Here is a 13,360-nt window from a genome sequence, read left to right on the forward strand (position 1 = left end):
CAGCGGCGTGCAGAGGGGGGGGCGACGGTGCGTTGGCCCCGGGCATCCGTCGCCCCCCCCTCTCTGCACGCCGCTGCCCCTACCCCAACCCCCCCACCACCCTACCCCCTCCCCACCACCCCTACCCCCCTCCCCACCACCCCTACCCCCCTCCCCCCTCCCCCCTCCCCACCACCCCTACCCCCTCACACCACCCCTACCCCCCTCACCACCACCCCTACCCCCCTCACCACCTCCCCTACCCCCTCCCCACCACCCCTACCCCCTCCCCACCACCCCTACCCCCCTCCCCACCACCCCTACCCCCCTCCCCACCACCCCTACCCCCTCCCCACCACCCCTACCCACCACCCCTACCCCCTCCCCACCACCCCTACCCCCTCCCACCACCCCTACCCACCACCCCACCACCCCTACCCACCACACCTACCCCCTCCCCACCACCCCTACCCACCACCCCTACCCCCTCCCCACCACCCCTACCCCCTCTCATCGCCGCAACCCCCCTCTCATCGCCGCAACCGCCCCTCAACGCCGCAACTCCCCCTCGCAACGCCGCTGCCCCCTACCCCAACCCCCTACCCCTACCCCCACGCCTACCCCCCCACCCCTACCCACCCCCATTCCCCCCACCCACCACCCCTCCCCCCCCACCCACCCCCCAAACGCCGGGACTCTCTCTCTCTCTCCCCCCCCACAAACGCCGGGACTCTCTCCTCCTCCCCACTCGCCCCTCCTCCCCACTCGCCCCTCCTCCCACCCCCGCACTCACCCCTCCTCCCCCCGCACTCGCCCCTCCTCCCCCCCGCACTCGCCCCTCCCCTCCCACACTCGCCCCTCCTCCCCCCCGCACTCACCCCTCCTCCTCCCCGCACTCGCCCCTCCTCCCCCCGCACTCGCCCCTCCTCCCCCCCGCACTTGCCCCTCCTCCCCCCCGCACTCGCCCCTCCTCCCCCCTGCACTCGCCCCTCCTCCCCCCTGCACTCGCCCCTCCTCCCCCCTCTCGCCCCTCCCCCCCCCCCGCACTCGCCCCTTCTCCCCCCCCCACACTCGCCCCTCCTGCCCCCCCCCGCACTCGCCCCTCCTCCACCCCCCCTCGCCCCTCCTCCCCCCCCCCCCTCGCCCCTCCTCCCCACCCCCCCGCCGGCGCCAGCTGTTTTCAGAGGCTGCCAGCGGGATTTGCACAATGCCAGTTTTTGGCCGCTCGGAGGATGAAAAACCCGGCGGGAGCGGGATTAACGCCGCAGGCGGCCGATTCTCCAACCCTGTGTGGGGTCGGAGAATTTCGCCCCAGGTCTGAAGTCTGCGCATACATCCTGCCTTCCATTTTGGAGAGTTAAGATGCTGCATTGTGTCGTTTTTAATTGTTCTTGGTTCAGTTATTTGAGTCTGGTAACTGACGTATGCTCACTGTGCTTGATTGGTCAAATAAGCAGACCACCATAGAAGCTACTAGAAGCTGAGCTGTAAGCATGAATGCGGACATTTCGAGATTGTAGACATATTTTGAAACTCTTGTAAATAAAGCTGTTACGCACTTAGAAACTAGCGTCATCTCTGCATTGCTGTAAAATATCTCACACATAGCACCTGAAAAATGGGTGGTAAACAGCCTCAACCTGCCTGCTTCTACCATTTTATTTTTCCCTCCAGAATTAACATCTATGCTCCGCCTCAGCAATTACAAACCGCTATTCCCCTCAGTACTCGGGTCTCCTTTTGATTACAGGTTGAAACAGGCATCAGCTATCACAGAGAACCTCACCTCAAGTTGGCTTCGGCCTAACCGGGTTAACCAGCCAAATTCCCACTTCTTCCAGTCTAGCAGATGGCCTGAAGTTTACTCTGAATAAACTGTTCTGTTGCGTTCCCACGATTTGTTCATTGGCCTATTCAAATACACACTTTTTAAAAAATACATTTAGAGCACCCAATTCATTTTTTCCAATTAAGGGGCAATTTAGCGTGGCCAATCCTCCCACTCTGCACATCTTTGGGTTGTGGGGGCGAAACCCATGCGAACACGGGGAGAATTTGCACACGGACAGTGACCCAGAGCCGGAATCGAACCCGGGACCTCGGCGCTGTGAGACTACAGTGATAACCACTGCGTCACCGTGCTGCCCTCAAAAACATACTTAAGGTGCTCTCATGGTGTTCAGTTTACCTATTGTAATGAACTCCAATTGGCTTTATTGGTTGGCCAATTGGAGTATGAGCTCCCTCAATGATAGCTCATTGAGGGGGCCCATATAATCACCTGTGTAGGCTTTGTGAGCCAGTCTTAAGTTGACTGGACTGCTAGCAGCACTGTTTGTAGCTGCTCCTGTAATATCGTTATTGTAAATAAATATTGGTGTGGTGACGGAACTCCTGCCTCCTGTGGATTACTACACCAATTTAAGCGGGGCAGAGGTTATTTCCATACCATAACTTCCAAACAGTAATTCTCAGCAAAGATGACAGCGCAAGAAATGTCTCGTGCATGTAGAGGCGAGGAACATATTTTAGTTTGCAGTGGTAGCTGTGTTTGACATTGTGTTGCTATGGAGAGAGCGGGCATGAGCATACAGACTAATGCAGAACAAAAGTGGAATTTTTACAGCTACTTTGGTGAACACGAGCGTCAGATCTGTAGTACCGTACTCGGAATAATTACCTCAGTACTGGCACAGCTAGACTTTCAATCCATTAAATCTTTGACTGCCAGAAAAAAATTACAGACCCCTGACCCACGTGGGAAAGATGCTCGAAAAGCTTTATGTCACTTTCCATTATATCTGTGTCTGGGTGGGTTTGGAGTGGGTGGGAAAATAAAGGTGGAGATGAGTAATGGCATCACAACACTCATGGTGCAGTCTCGCTCAGGCATGGTTTCAAAGAAAATGCAGTGACAGTGCAAAACTCTTCCAAATAGATCATCAGGATTTAAATCAGGCAAGGCAAAAAACAAAAACTCTTCTCCCACACGAGATTGAATTTTAGCATTGCAAAAGAATGCCTTCCACATCAGCAGAAGCACTCCAGCAAGGTGCGATAGTTCATGTAGTTAGGCGAAAGAGAGATAGGATTGTACCAGAGCCCCATCCTCCATTACCTCCACTACATCCAATCCTTTGTAATAATAATAACCTTCATTACTGTCACAAGTACACTTACATTAACACTGCAATTAAGTTACTGTGAAAAGCCCCTGGTCGCCACACTCCGGCGCCTATTCGGGAAAACAGGGAGAATTCAGAATGTCCAATTCACCTAACAAGCATTCCAAATTGATTGGCATCACTTCCACAAACAAGCACTTCTTTAGGGACTTGTGGGAGGAAACCGGAGCACCCGGAGGAAACCCACGCAGACACGGGGAGAACGTGCAGATTCCGCACAGACAGTAACCCAAGACAAAAATCGAACCTGGGACCCTGGCACTGTGAAGCCATACTGCTAACCACTGTGCGACTGTGTATCCCACACAACACAAACAACTCAGATGGAGCAGGTTTCAAAAGGGCCTCTTGATTGGGTAATGGGTGCGGGGGACCAGGGTGAAGGAGGATCCTGCATCTCCAACATGGGCCTCTTTTGGGACTTGGATTTTCCTCCCGCTGGTAACGCGATGTTCACGGCTGGCAGGATTCTATCTTCCTGCGGCTTGTCAATGGGATAATCCCATGCCGCCGTGATCTCAGTGAATTGGGTGCTGGTAGAGGGAAAAGTGCATCCTGACAACCGGACAATTCCAGACATAATTTCAGCTTCCCGTCTAGGGCAGATTTTCAAATCTGTGGGATGATCCAGACCTCACGCCTCACTCCCCCAACCACCACAACATGATATCCGGTAGCAGAGGCGGCTCCCAATTGGCTGCTGGCGAAGTGGTCCGGTCCCACCGATGAATATGGCATTTTATGTGTCTCCGATGGGGAACCCGATGGTGGGAGGTCACCTTCGTGAGGATCAGAAGATCTCTCTGGCAGGAAGGGCAGGAAGATCCCGCCCGTGGTGGGACCTGTCGTGGAGGATGTAACGGCCCAACCAAAGGTCTATTGACTTGCGGTGAGAGGGAATGGCTTTGGCCGTAGTCTCTGATAAAAGAGCAGCACGAGCTCTAGGGGGCAGTAACGCGACACAGTGGTTAGCACTGTTGCTTCACAGCTCCAGGGTCCCAGGTTCGATTTCTGGCTTGGGTCACTGTCTGTGCGGAGTCTGTACGTTCTCCCCGTGTCTGCGTGGGTTTACTCCGGACCCCCCCGGTTTCCTCCCACAAGGCCCAAAAGACGTGCTTGTTTGGTGAATTGGACATTCTGAATTCTCCCTCAGTGTACCCAAACAGGCGCCGGAGTGTGACGACTAGGGGCTTTTCACAGTGACTTCATTGCAGTGTTAATGTAAGCCTACTTGTGACAATAAAGATTATTAAAGATTGCTGGAAGATTGGGCTTTGCCACAAATGTTTAAATCAGGCATGGCATTAGCAACCACCATCCAGGTTTCCTAATCCATGACAGATGGACAAATCTGACAATGCCGGCTCTCTGTTTAAAGGGACCCCTGCGAGGGTCAGAATGGCCACAGAAAATCTTGCTGTGGAGGTCAGGAAATACCTGGATAATAGAAGGAAGATTTGGGAAGCATGCATCCCACCCCCACATCTCCCCACCCCACTGGTTCTCAAACCCACTCCTGGAGCTAATGGTGGATGAATTAAGGCCAAGACGGAAGCCCTCTTTGCAGAGGATACAAAAGGGAGGTCAGCCCCTAATGAAGCAAGTGTCCTGAATGTAGCACAGTCAGTGAGTAGCTGGGTTCTGGTGCCCAGGATACGGGGCTGCAAAATGTTTAATTGTTAAATGCAAGATGGGCCCCGGGGTGGCCAGCCAGGTCGGGAGAGGGGATCCTGAGGACGACTTCCTAGGGAAAACAAGAAGACGTTCATGAGGTGTTTGAATAGTGGTAGGACAGAGGAGAGACCGGATTGAATGGAGGGCGTCGGAGATGACCTCTTGCCAATGGGGGATAGGGAGATCTCTGGACCGTAGGGCCAGCAGGATGGTCTTCCAAATGGTGCCATTCTCCCGCTCGACCTGACCGTTACCCCGGGGGTTATAACTGGTCGTCCTGCTAGAGGCTATGCCCCTGCTGAGCAGGAACTGACGCAGTTCGTCACTCATAACGGAGGACCCCCGGTCGCTATCGATGGACGCGGGGTAACCGAACAGGCAGAAGATGGATAGGAGGGCCTTTATGATGGTTGTCGTGGTCATGTCGGGACAGGGAATGGCGAAAGGGAAGCGGGAGTATTCATCAATAACACTCAAGAAATATGTGTTGCAGTTGTTGGAGGGGAGGGGACCCTTGAAGTCTATACTGAGACGTTCGAAGGGGTGGAACGCCTTGATCAGATGCGCTCGTCCGGGGCGGTAGAAGTGCGGTTTAAACTCGGCGCAGACGTGGCAGTCCCTGGTGACGGTCCTGACTTCCTCAACGGAGTAGGGCAGGTTGCGGGTCTTGATAAAGTGGTAAAAACGGGTGATCCCTGGATGGCAGAGGTCCGTGTGGAGGGAGCGGAGGCGGTCAATCTGCGCGCTGGCGCAGGTACAGCGGGATAGGGCATCAGGAGGCTCGTTGAGCTTCCCAGGACAATACAAGATATCGTAGTTGTACGTGGACAACTCGATCCACCACCGCAAGATCTTGTCGTTCTTCATCTTGACCCTCTGAGCATTATCGAACATGAAAGCTACTGACCGTTGGTCCGTGAGGAGGGTAAACCTTCTGCCGGCCAGATAGTGCCTCCAATATCGCACAGCTTCAACTATGGCCTGTGCCTACTTTTTCACCAAGGAGTGGCGGATTTCGGAAGCGTGGAGGGTCCGGGAGAAGGCCACGGGTCTGCCCGCTTAGTTCAGGGTGGCCACCAGAGCTACGTCAGACGCGTCACTCTCGACCTGGAAGGGGAGGGACTCGTCGATAGCATGCATCGTGGCCTTTGCGATATCCGCTTTGATGCGGCTAAAGGCCTGGCGGGCCTCCATCGACAGGAGAAAGGAGGTGGACTGGATGAGGGGGTGGGCTTTGTCGGCGTAGTTGGGGACCCACAGGGCGTAATATGAGAAGAAGCCCAGGCAGCGTTTGAGGGATTTTAGAGAGTTGGGGAGAGGGAGTTCCATCAGGGGGCGCATGCGTTCGGGATCGGGGCCTATCACTCCGTTACGCACTACATAACCAAGGACGGCTAGACGGTCGGTGCTAAACACGCACTTATCCTTATTGTAGGTTAAATTAAGGAGTTTCGCGGTTCGGAGGAATTTTTGAAGGTTGATGTCATGGTCCTGCTGGTCGTGGCCGCAGATACGGGATACGGGATCGAGATACGGGAAGGTGGCCCGTAAACCGTGCTTGTCGACCATTCGGTCCATCTCCCGTTCGAAGTCCGAGACCCCATTTGTGACACCGAATGGAACCCTGAGGAAGTGGTAGAGGCGGCCATCTGCCTCAAACGCGGTGTACTTGCAGTCACTCACGCAGATGGGGAGCTGGTGGTAGGCAGTCTTAAGATCCACCGTGGAAAAGACTTTGTACTTCGCAATCCTGTTAACCAGATTGGAAATACGGGGGGGAGGATATGCGTCCGGCTGCGTAAACCTGTTGCTGGTCTGACTGTAATCAATGACCATCCGTTTTTTCTCCCCAGTCCGAACTACCAGCACTTGGGCTCGCCAGGGACTGTTGCTGGCCTCGATGACTCCTTCCTTAATGAGCCTCTGGACCTCGGACCCGATGAATGTCCGGTCCTGGGCACTGTATCGTCTGCTCCTAGTGGCGACAGGTTTACAATGTGGGGTAGCACGGTAGCATTGTGGATAGCACAAATGCTTCACAGCTCCAGGGTCCCAGGTTCGATTCCGGCTTGGGTCACTGTCTGTGTGGAGTCTGCACATCCTCCTCGTGTGTACGTGGGTTTCCTCCGGGTGCTCCGGTTTCCTCCCACAGTCCAAAGATGTGCAGGGTAGGTGGATTGGCCATGATAAATTGCCCTTAGTGTTGGGTGGGCTTACTGGGTTATGGGGATAGGGTGGAGGTGTTGACCTTGGGTAGGGTGCTCTTTCCAAGAGCCGGTGCAGACTCGTTGGGCTGAATGGCCTCCTTCTGCACTGTAAATTCTATGATAATCTACAATCTGGGGTGAGATTAGCAAACAAGGAAGGGGGGTCCACTTCGAGGGACGCGAGGCTGCAGACAGTAAGGGGGGGAATAGGGCCGCCGAATTGGAAGGTTAAGCTCTGCAGGTTGCACTGGAAATCCAGGCCCAAGAGTGCCGGAGCGCATAGACGGGGGAGAATGAGGAGTTTGTAGTTTTTGAAAACCCCCCTTGGACCGTGAGGTCCGCAATGCAGCACCCGGTGATCTGGACGGAGTGCGAACCTGAGGCCAAATCAATCTTATGTTTGACTGGGTGGATGGGGAGTGCGCAGCGTCTTACCGTGTCGGGGTAGACGAAACTTTCCGTGCTCCCGGAGTCCAGTAGGCATTTCGTCTCATGCCTGTTGAGCTGGATCGTTGTCGTAGTCTTGGTGAGCGTGCGTGGTTGCGACTGGTCGAGTGTAATGGAAGCAAGTCGTGGCGAGAGTTCCAGATCATCCTCTGTGGCAGAGTAATCGCTGGCAGGGCCTTCCATGTTGGCCCAAGATGGCGGCGCCCAGGGCCCGCACGTGGAATCGGGGCCCCAAGATGGCAGCGCCCATGACCCGCACATGGCATCCGGGACCCAAGATGGCGGTGCCCGTGGGAACCTCGTGGCGGCTGGGGGCAGTGTCAGCAGCGTCTGCGGGCCGGTCAGGGCAGCCAGGAGCGGGGGTAGGGAGGACCGTGGGCCTGTTGCGGGGGCCGGGAGGTGGGCCGGAGAGGTTGGTGTGCGGCGCTGGGCCCGGGGGGCGCGATCCGCGGTCGCTGTGCGGAACAGCAGCGACTGACTTGGTCTGGCAGACCACCGGGTAGTGGCCCTTCTTCCCGCAGCTCTTGCACAGAGCGGAGCGGGCCGGGCAGCGCGGGCGGGGGTGCTTGGAGAGACCACAAAAATAGCAGCGGGGCCCCGTTAGCTTGTCGGAGCGTCCTGCAGCGCAGGCCTGGGGGGGGTCGGGGTCAGCGGAGGACCGAGGTGGCGCGTGCCGTGAAGCCCAAGGGGTTGCCGCGCGGCCGGGGGCATATGCGCGGGCGTTCAGGTCGGCGACCTCCAGGGTGGTAGCGGGGGTCCGTGCCTCAGCTAGGCTGAGGGCATTCTTCTCCAGTAATCCTTGGCGGGTGGAGGAGGATTGTATGCCGGCAACGTAACCGTCTATAATTAAAAGTTACATGTGAGAGCAGCACGGTGGCCTAGTGGTTAGCACAACCGCCTCACGGCGCTGAGGTCCCAGGTTCGATCCCGGCTCTGGGTCACTGTCCGTGTGGAGTTTGCACATTCTCCCCGTGTCTGCGTGGGTTTCGCCCCCACGACCCAAAGATGTGCAGGGTAGGTGGATTGGCCACGCTAAATTGCCCCTTAATTGGAGAAAATAATTGGGTAATCTAAATTTTAAAAAAAAGTTACATGTGCTCTGTCGCAGAAACTTGGGGACAGGCGCACATTCTCCCTAGAGCCGTGAGGGCCTGGTAAAACTCGTCGAGTGACTCACCAGGGAACTATTGTCCAGTAGTCAGGAGATGCCATGCATATACTTCATTGACCGGCCGGAGAAAGTCTCCTCTCAGAATATCCATGGCCGCGTCATAATCATTTTCGTCCTCAATCATTGCGTATACCGCTGTGCCCACGCACGAGTGGAGGATGTGGAGTTTCTGCTCCTTGGTGGGCTTGCTGGCTGCAGTTGTCAGGTAACTGTTGAAACACGCCTGCCAATGTTTAAAGATTGCAGGCGCATTTGAAGCATGCGGGCTGATGCGGAGGCAGTCAGGCTTGATGCGTAGCTCCATTTCAAAATTCTAGCTGATTGGACGCGAGGCACGATGAAGGTCCAAACTTAGGCTGTAATCAGCTAGTTGTTAGCCCGGTGGTCGACTACAGAGAAAGGCCGACCGCCGTGAACTCTGGGTACTTATACCCCACCTTGGAGGCGGGTTCTACTTGCCTCTCGACCAATTGGTGAGCAGTCACATGACTTGTCCCAGCCAATCAGACGAGAGGCACATGACCAGCCAGAGCCAATGGGAAACCAATGCTCTGCACCAATGGCAGTGCTCCCATTCATACCACCACAGTCATTGATTCAGGCTACAAGTTTTAACATTCAACGTGCTTTATAATCAAAATAATCAATGCAAAAATGAAGCGTAACTCAGAAATTTGAACTCCGATAATGTTCAATCTATGCCTTTCAAATAATTGCTTCTCTTGCTGTTTAAAATAACAATCTTTATTAGTGTCACAAGTAGGCTTACATTAATACTACAATGAAGGTACTGTGAAAAGCCCCTAGTCGCCACACTCTGGCCCCTGTTCGGGTATGCTGAGGGAGAATTCAGAATGTCCAATTCACCTAACAAGCACGTCTTTCGGGACTTGTGGGAGGAAACCGGAGCCCCCGGAGGAAACCCACGCAGACACGGGGAGAACGTGCAGACTCCACACAGACAGTGACCTGAGCTGGGTATCAAACCCGGGACCCTATTGCTGTGAAGCAACAGTGCTAACCACCGTGCTACTGGGCCGTCCACAATGTACTGCTTGCCTGCAATATTTCTGAAATCAATCATAATCCAAAGCTAAGAATAGTGTCACAATTTGTAAAAGTAAAGATGAGATCGGATTACTATGTGTTAGGCATGGTATTCAAAGAAAAATCTGTCTTTAGGTACACCCGTGAATTTAAAAATTGTTTTTGTTGACTGGTCTCTCATCAGGACTCAGCCTTCAGTACAACCATCGGTTTTCACCTTAGCTGTTGTGCCCCAGAAAGCAGTGGTTGGCCTCTTAATAAGATGTCTGAAATGAAAAGTCCTCTTCCCAGGAGCACAATCCCACGCTGCGTCTGGATCAGCATTTTAGACACAGAAGTGCTTCCTTCCCTCTGGCAATAGAGAACTGTCGTTCTTCATTGCCTCTCACAGTCACTGAAGGAAGGGAATTTGTAAGATTTATGTAATGTAGCGATTGTGCTCGTAATAAGACAAGAGCGCTCAAACAAATGTTTTGGAGTTGGTTTGCTTGCCAATTAGTTCTCACTGATGTTGCAAAAACACTGACGGTGGGAACCAAGGAAGCGCGATCTGGATTAAACATACGTGTAAAACCAAAATATATAAAGGGATCACAGGAAGGATTGGGTGGAAGGCTCTGGGACAAACTGAGGACCAATATTTGTCACTGAAGCAGACAGAGCAACCTTCAGGGCTGTTACACAGTGCGGTGCTCTGTCAAAACCAGCGCTTCCAAGTTTGTGTCGAAGTTAAGCACTTTATGTGAGTTTGAGCAACTGGAAATCACACTCCGAGTTCAGAAACAGGACAAGGGAAAAAACGTCAGCACCAGTCAGGAGGTTAGATATATGTGATTATATATTTTGAACAATAATTTCAGGTGTAATCATTTTCAAATCTTATTGCAGGCAATGTGATCAGTCAGAGTTTATTTTTCTTTCGGATGGAACTATCTTGGAGTTACCCTTGAGGGAGACAGCAAGTCAAGCAGGAAGTGCAGAGCAGAGGAAGGTAACAACATCCTGAGGAGCCTAACCCCACCATAGCCCATTGCTTCACTATTGGGCAAAAAGGGCAGCACGGTGGCACAGTGGTTAGCACTGCTGCCTCACGGCGCCGAGGTCCCAGGTTCGATCCTGGCTCGGGGTCACTGTCCGTGTGGAGTTTGCACATTCTCCCCATGTTTGTGCGGGTTTTGTCCCCACATCACAAAACTGTGCAGCGTAGGTGGATTGGCCAAGCTAAATTGCCCCTTAATTGAAAAAAATGAATTGGGCACTCTAAATTTATTTTAAAACTATAGGGCAAAAAGACTCATTAGTAATGTTCACATAAATTGCAGTAACTTAACGGCTGAGTAAGGCAATGTAAGGGGGGGGTGAAATGATCTGTGCCACTGCTGAGGACCAATTTGATGCCCGATGTGTTCTTGAGGGAGGGGGACATGGTAAAAAGAATTCCTGTCGCGTTGCCCTCCAGCTGATTGTATAAGTGATTGGGGCAGATTCCACATGATTGACAGGTGAAGTAATCTTCAAGGTCCAGTGGTCTGCTTCCATTCCAGCATCGCTTCTGTGTTTTTCTGATTCTTCCATGGGATGTGGGCTTCGCTGGCAAGGTCCCGCATTGATTGAGCGTCCCTCATTCACCTGAAACTGGGTTGCTTACCAGATTCATTTCAGCGGTCAGTGTCTGGAATCGCATGTCAGCCACACTGGGAGGTCGGAAGGTTTTCTCCCCAAAAGGACATCAACGAACCACATGCGGTGAGATTGTCCGCCGGCAGCACACTCACGCCCGCGGGTTTCCCGACATCGTGGGGTGGCCACAATTGGGAAACCCCATTGGCCGGCTGTGGGAAGGGAGAATCCCGCTGCTGGCAGGGGCGTGCCGTGCCGGAAAACGCCGTTGGTGGACCAGAGAATCCCACCGTGTTTTTTACTCCAATCGATAATAGTTGTCATGGGCACCATTACTAAGGCTGATTTTATAACCGAGATGTATGAATCGAATTTAAATTTCACCAAATGCTGTGGTGAGATTTGAACCCGTACATCAGTATCTGATACAGTGGCATGATAACTATGCCACTATCACCCCAATGTTTGTGCGGGCTGTAACATTCTGGGCGCAATTTAACGGAACAATGTTTATGTCCAGTTTTGGGCGGGTTTAGCAGGGTGTTGCTCAGCAGCTACAGTGTCAAGAAAAACCCCACTATTCAAAGGCAATTTGCCGGGTCCTTTTGGCCTTGGAGTGTTTCTATCCTCCGAGACCGCGTTTACAGTTGTTACCTGCTGGCCAGCTTTACAGGAAAGGCACCTCGTAGATCGGGGCGGCATTTTGTCTGGCTGTCGCGAACTCCCCAACGCCCCCACCCACCCCGTTTTCGACTCCCGGATCCCGCCATCCCCCTATCCTCGGGGAGGCCCCTGGGAGCACCCCCTCACCCCTCCTCCCACAGTAAAGCTCACAGACCCGATCCCTGGCAGTGCCAACCTGGCAGCTGACTTCTCTCGAAATGCCACTGCCCCCCCCCCCCAAGGGCCATTACGACTGAAATGAAATGAAAATCGCTTATTGTCACGAGTAGGCTTCAATGAAGTTACTGTGAAAAGCCCCTAGTCGCCACATTCCGGCGCCTGTCCGGGGAGGCTGGTACAGGAATCGAACCGTGCTGCTGGCCTGCTTGGTCTGCTTTAAAAGCCAGCGATTTAGCCTTGTGAGCTAAACCAGCTCCTAACGTGGACTGGTCCACGTTTGTGGAAACCAATCCTAAACGGCTCCGCTATGTTCCAAACACTGGGAGTATCCCAGAAATGCATATTTAAATGAGCCTAATATCAACACAGTGAGGGCGAGATCCAGATTGTGACGTCTCGCGAGATTCCGTTAAATCTCGCGACGTATTTTGGTGTGTCGTAAATTTCACAAGCGGCCTCTCACTAGATTCAACAGCTTCGTCCCAACACCAAGTCAGGCGGGACGAGGTTGTTAAATTGCTCCCTCTGTCTCCTCTGCACTTGACAAATCTAGACATATATGTTGCGGCGGCACAGTTACACAGTGGTTAGCACTGGTACCTCACAGCGCCAGAGACCGGGTTCAATTCCCACTGTCACAGGTTCGCACTGCTACCTCACAGCGCCAGAGACCGGGTTCAATTCCCACTGTCACAGGTTCGCACTGCTACCTCACAGCGCCAGAGACCGGGTTCAATTCCCACTGTCACAGGTTCGCACTGCTACCTCACAGCGCCAGAGACCCGGGTTCAATTCCCACTGTCTGTGTGGAGTTTACACTTTTCTCCCCGTGCCTGCGCGGGTTTCCTCCGGGTGCTCCGGTTTCCTCCCACAGTCCAAAGATGTGTGGTTCAGGGGGTTGCAGCGATAGGGTGGGGAAGTCGGGCTGGCTAGGGTGCTCTTCCAGAGGGTTGGTGCACTCTCAATGGGCCGAATATCCTCCATCGGCACTGTCGGGATTCTATAATAGATTCTTCTGTCACATTATTTATTTCACAAATCACCAATTATGTCACATTACCTGAATATAGAAGAAATGTTTTTTTTTGTTGAGAAATCAGCTACATTCTTGGAGCTGAAGAAACACAGAAGGATCGAAAATAGGGACAGAAAGCTATTCGCCCCCTTGAGCCTGTACCGCCATTCAT

Source organism: Scyliorhinus canicula, chromosome 9, assembly GCF_902713615.1.
Source record: "Scyliorhinus canicula chromosome 9, sScyCan1.1, whole genome shotgun sequence".
NCBI lineage: Eukaryota > Metazoa > Chordata > Chondrichthyes > Carcharhiniformes > Scyliorhinidae > Scyliorhinus > Scyliorhinus canicula.